Source organism: Eleutherodactylus coqui, chromosome 5 (genome assembly GCF_035609145.1).
Source record: "Eleutherodactylus coqui strain aEleCoq1 chromosome 5, aEleCoq1.hap1, whole genome shotgun sequence".
NCBI lineage: Eukaryota > Metazoa > Chordata > Amphibia > Anura > Eleutherodactylidae > Eleutherodactylus > Eleutherodactylus coqui.
Genome location: NC_089841.1, coordinates 119450593 through 119456592, shown reverse-complemented (window position 1 = coordinate 119456592; position 6000 = coordinate 119450593).

The window sequence follows — 6000 nt, the reverse complement described above, 5'->3', positions numbered from 1 at the left end:
CTGACTCGATTACCTCTGGTACCCCATACCTGCAGACTACCTCATTCATGAGCTTCTTTGCTGTTGCCTGAGCAGTTGCCTTGGTGATGGTGTAGGCCTCAACCCAACCTGAGAAGATATCAACAACAACAAGCACATATTCATATTTCCCCACACGTGGGAGCTGAATATAGTCAATTTGCAATCTCTGAAATGGGTAGAGTGGCCTAGGCAAGTGTTTTTGCGGGACCTTTACTTTCTGTCCTGGGTTGCTCACGGCACAGATCATACAAGATTGGACAAATGATGCAGCAGTTACAGAGAACCCAGGGGCCACCCATTCTCTCTCAAGCGTCAGTAGCATAGCTGCCTTCGATAGGTGAGTCTTTCCATGGATCAGCTGGGCCATCATGGGGTACAGGGATCGTGGTAGGCAAGTTCTACTGACTGTTTGCCATACGCCACCCTGTTCTACTGCTCCCATATTAGTCCATTTATCTTTTTCTTCTTTGCTGGCTTGTGACTGTAATGTCTTTAGTACATCAATGTCCATATTTTTATTAAAGTCCAAATCATAGTCTCTGACTTGTGCGGTCAGTATCTTCTTTTCTTCTTTCTTCCATGGTTTGAGGGCCGCTGCCTTTGCTGTGAAGTCTGCGAGGGCGTTGCCTTTTGCTTCTGCAGTGTCGGCTTTAGTATGAGCTTTCACCTTTAGGATTGCTACTTTATCCGGTAGGAGTAGGGCTTTCATAAGGTTCTGTACTGCTGCACCATTCTTAATGGGTTGTCCTACAGAAGTTAAAAATTGTCTGGCCTTCCATATTGGGCCGTAATCATGAGCTATGCCAAATGCATACCTGGAATCAGTGTAAACGTTTGCTGTTTTACCTTCTGCCACTCTACACGCCTCAGTGAGGGCCTTCAATTCCTCTTCTTGTGCTGAGACATGCGGAGGCAGAGCTTCTGCTTTTAGGACATCATGTTGTGTGACTACTGCATACCCGGTATGGAATCGGCCATCCTCACCTTGGTACCGTGAACCATCTACAAAAAGCTCAAAATGTGCATTGTCAATAGGCGTTTCAGTAACTGATTCAAAACCTGCAGTTTCTTGCTGCATCAATTCTGAACAATCATGCTGGTGTTTTGAATCAAATAAATCAGAATCATGCTGTACAGAATTTAAAAATAACTGATCTGCAGTACCCAAATCCCCCACCCCCCCTTTGAATCGGGACACTCGATTGGAAGAAGAGTAGCCGGGTTCAAGGTAGTGCACCGTTGGAAGGAGATGTTAGGAGGCATGAGCAAGGTACATTGTAACCTTATTTGACGAGCTAGAGACAGGTGTTTAGGTTGTACTTGAGTGAGTATACTCTGGATGTCATGGGGGGTGAGAACCACTAGGGGGTAGTCCAGGACCAACTCAGAAGATTTGTCAACCATTGCTTGTACTGCTGCTACCGCACGGACACAGGAGGGGGCTCCTCGGGCCACCGGATCCAATCTCATGGAGTAATACCCAAGTGGCCGTGGACGTCCTCCATGTTTTTGTGTCAACACTGCCATCGCATGACCAGAAAGTTCAGTGCAGAAGAGAGTGAAAGGTAGAGTGTAATTAGGAATTCCCAGTGCTGGAGAACTGAGAATAGAGAGTTTTAGTGTATGGAAATTGTCAGTTGCTTCAGGAGTGAGAGAGAAAGGAACACTTGGAAGACAATCATAGAGTGGTTGCATCAGGGATGAGGCAGAACGGATCCAAGGACGGCAGTATGAGACAAGCCCCAAAAAGGTGCGGAGTTTGGCAGCAGAAGAAGGTACAGAAATGGCTTGAACTGCAGCTTTTCGTTCTTCTGTGAGATGTTTGGTTCCTTGAGCTAGGCAATGGCCAAGAAACACAACCTTTTGTTTACAAAGCTGTAATTTTTCCTTTGAAGCCTTGCAGCCATTTTCTGCTAAAAATTTTAGAAGAGAAATGGATGCATATTGACATGTTTTCAGATCCTCAGCACAAAGCAGAAGGTCATCAACATATTGCAACAGCACAGTTCCATCAGGCGGAGTCCAGGCCTGCAAAACAGACTGGAGTGCCTGGGTGTACATGTTTGGAGAATTCTGCGCACCTTGTGGCAGGACGGTCCAAGCGTATTGTTTACCCTTGAAGGTAAAAGCAAAAAGGTACTGGCAATCCGGATGGATCGGTACACTGAAAAACGCATTTGCAAGATCTATCACTGTAAAAAATGTCGCAGTGGGCGGGACTTGTGCTAAAAGCGTATGTGGATTTGGCACTACTGGGGTGTCGAGTACAGTTACTTTATTAATTTCCCGAAGATCATGTACCATGCGATAAACATCTGGTTGTCTCTTTTGTGTTTTCTTTTTAACTGGGAAGAGGGGAGTATTGGCTGGTGATGTTATTTCCCGTAGTGCCCCCATTTGAATTAAGTCTGTAATTTGTGGGCCTATAGAATCCTCTTTGGCCCTACCCAATGGATATTGTTTTACTTGGGGGGCTACGCATCCTGGTTTTAGTGTGACTACCATGGGTGTCACATTCATATGACCAATATCTGTTTTGGATTTGGCCCAGAGTTCCTGTGGAACTTCCTGTAATATTATTTCCTCTTCTGTAGTTAAGAGGAAAATTGGCTGTGGATCATCTAGAGCAGGGGTCCCCAACCGCCGGGCCGCGGACCGGGGCCGGGCCGTTGGGTGTTTAGCGCCGGTCCGCGGCACCGCCGGGAACTTTTACTCTAAACACAAGGCCCGCGGGCCGAATCCGGCCCGCTGCCTTGTGCTATGTGGCCCGCGGCGTGCCGACGCCGCTGACCACCGAAGCGATTACCAGCGAGGGCGCCGCAGCTCCCCGCTGGTAATCGCGCTGATGCCGGCGCACACTGACGTCTGTGCAGCCAGGATACTCTTCCCCCGAGTCCCCTGCTCATTAGTTCCGCAGGAGAGGACTCGGGGAGGAAGCGTTCCGGGCTGACGTCAGGGCAAGCAGACAGACAGCGACAGCAGGGAGGAGGTAAGTATATGGGTTGGGGAGCTGCCTATTACGGGGGGGGGGGGGTACTTATTACAGGGGAAGGGGCTGCGAATTACTGGGGGGGCTGGTTATTACTGGGGGCTACTTATTACAGGGGAAGGGGCTGCCTATTACTGGGGGGGCTACTTACTACTGAGGGACCTGCTTATTACAGGGGGGACCTGCTTATTACTGGGGGGTTGCTTACTGGGGGGGGGGCTTATTACTGGGGGGGAGGGCTACTTATTACAGGGGAAGGGGCTGCTTATTACTGGGGGGGGGGGGGGGGCTGGTTATTACTGGGGGGGGGGGGGGGCTACTTATTACAGGGGAAGGGGCTGCGAATTACTGGGGGGGCTGGTTATTACTGGGGGCTACTTATTACAGGGGAAGGGGCTGCCTATTACTGGGGGGCTGGTTATTACTGGGGGGTGGGGGCTACTTATTACAGGGGAAGGGGCTGCCTATTACTGGGGGGCTGGTTATTACTGGGAGGTGGGGGCTACTTATTACAGGGGAAGGGGCTGCCTATTACTGGGGGGCTGGTTATTACTGGGAGGTGGGGGCTACTTATTACAGGGGAAGGGGCTGCCTATTACTGGGGGGGCTACTTACTACTGAGGGACCTGCTTATTACAGGGGGGACCTGCTTATTACTGGGGGGTTGCTTACTGGGGGGGGGGCTTATTACTGGGGGGGAGGGCTACTTATTACAGGGGAAGGGGCTGCTTATTACTGGGGGGGGGGGGGCTGGTTATTACTGGGGGGGGGGGCTACTTATTACAGGGGAAGGGGCTGCCGATTACTGGGGGGGCTACTTACTACTGGGGGCTACTTATTACAGGGGAAGGGGCTGCCTATTACTGGGGGGGCTGGTTATTACTGGGGGCTACTTATTACAGGGGAAGGGGCTGCCTATTACTGGGGGGTTGGTTATTACTGGGGGGTGGGGGCTACTTATTACAGGGGAAGGGGCTGCCTATTACTGGGGGGCTACTTACTACTGGGGGACCTGCTTATTACAGGGGGGACCTGCTTATTACTGGGGGGTTGCTTACTGGTGGGGGGGTGCTTATTACTGGGGGGAGGGCTACTTATTACAGGGGAAGGGGCTGGTTATTACTGGGGGGGGGGCTGGCTATTACTGGGGGGGGGGCTACTTATTACAGGGGAAGGGGCTGCCGATTACTGGGGGTGGCTGCCTATTACGGGGGGGGGGCTGCCTATTACTGGGGGGGGGGGGACCTGCTTATTACTGGAGGGGTTGCTTATTACAGGGGAAGGGGCTGCCTATTACTGGGGGGGGGGTGCCTATTACTGGCTGGGGGGACCTGCTTATTACTGGGGGGAACCTGCTTATTACTGGGGGGGTTGCTTATTACTGGGGGGGGTTCTTATTACAGGGGGGGGTGTTCTTATTACAGGGGGGGGTGTTCTTATTACAGGGGAATGGGGTTGCTTATTACTGGGGGGGCTGGTTATTACTGGGGGGGGGGACCTGGTTATTACTAGGGGGTGGGACCTGCTTATTATTGGGGGGGGGGATTGCTTACTGGGGGGGATTGCTTACTGGGGGGGATTGCTTATTACTGGGGTGGGCTGGGGGCTACTTATTACAGGGGAAGGGGCTGCCTATTACTGGGGAGGCTGCCTATTACTGGGGAGGCTGCCTATTACTGGGGGGGGGGCTGCCGCCTAGTACTTGGGGGGGGGGGCTGCCTATTACTTGGGGGGGGGGGGCGCTGCCTATTACTGGGGGGGGACCTGCTTATTACTGGGGGGGGGGACCTGCTTATTACTGGGGGGGGGGGACCTGCTTATTACAGGGGGAGGGGCTGCTAATTACTGAGAGGTGGGGGCTGTCTATTACTGAGAGGTGGGGGCTGTCTATTACTGGGGGGGAGATAAATTATATGCTGCCCTATGTGTGTGCTGGGGGGGGGGGGGAGATTATACACTGCCCTATGTGTGTACTGCCAGGACATTCTAATGTCATAACTAAATAAGAATGCACTAAACTCCAACCCCCTTCATAACCCCGCCCCCTATAACCAAAACCCCGCCCATGTCCCGCCCAACCCTGCCGGGCCTTGTAAAAATGGTCTTGCTTGAAGCCGGTCCCTGGTGCCAAAAAGGTTGGGGACCACTGATCTAGAGAAGCCACCCTCTGGCAAAATTGTTCTGCGTTTGTTTTTGCAAAATCAATCTGCACTGTTCCTTCTTCAGTAAACTGAATGGAAGCTGACAGGGCAGAGAGTATGTCTGTGCCCATAACTGACAGTGGAATATCATCACTCACCAATAGTTTTGTTAACACTGTCTGGTCTCTGAATTTTATGGGGAGAGGGTCTGTTTCCTGAAGTTTCTTAGGAACTCCTTCAAGACCTACAACAGTTTGAGCTGTATTTTGCCGGTATGCTGGAGGAATTAGGTGGCTTTGGATGACTGAGGTTGCTGCCCCTGTATCAACAAGGAAAGGAATTTCCTTATTGAGTACTTCCCCTTTAAGAAAAATGGCCACACCCTCTTTTACATTGCTCATGGGGAAGAAGGGCAGAGGGTCGCCGACTATTCAATCTTGGTTTTCTATTTCTCCCTTGGCGACTCGTGCTTTTGTGGGTTGTTCACTACCCCTCTGCTGGAGGAATTTTCTACACTCCCGTTTAAAGTGCCCAGGCTTACCACAGAAATGGTACTTAAGGTTATGTTTGGGATGGGTGCCCCGTTTTATTTTGTTCTCTCCTGTGCTGTATTGTGCTATCATAACAGAGATATGTCCTTTTTTGATTTTTAAATTTAGTTCAATGCCCTTGGCTGCTTGCACCAGGCCTGCTGCTTCATATTGTCTCCACTCAGGCTTGTTATCCATGAGTTTAGACCTCAAGGGTTCTCGCAACCCCTCTACAAAGGCCATGCTAAGTACATGGTCACCCAATTCTTGTATGCCCCTATACCCCAGATCTGACCTACGTTGTTGAAGGCGGGCATAA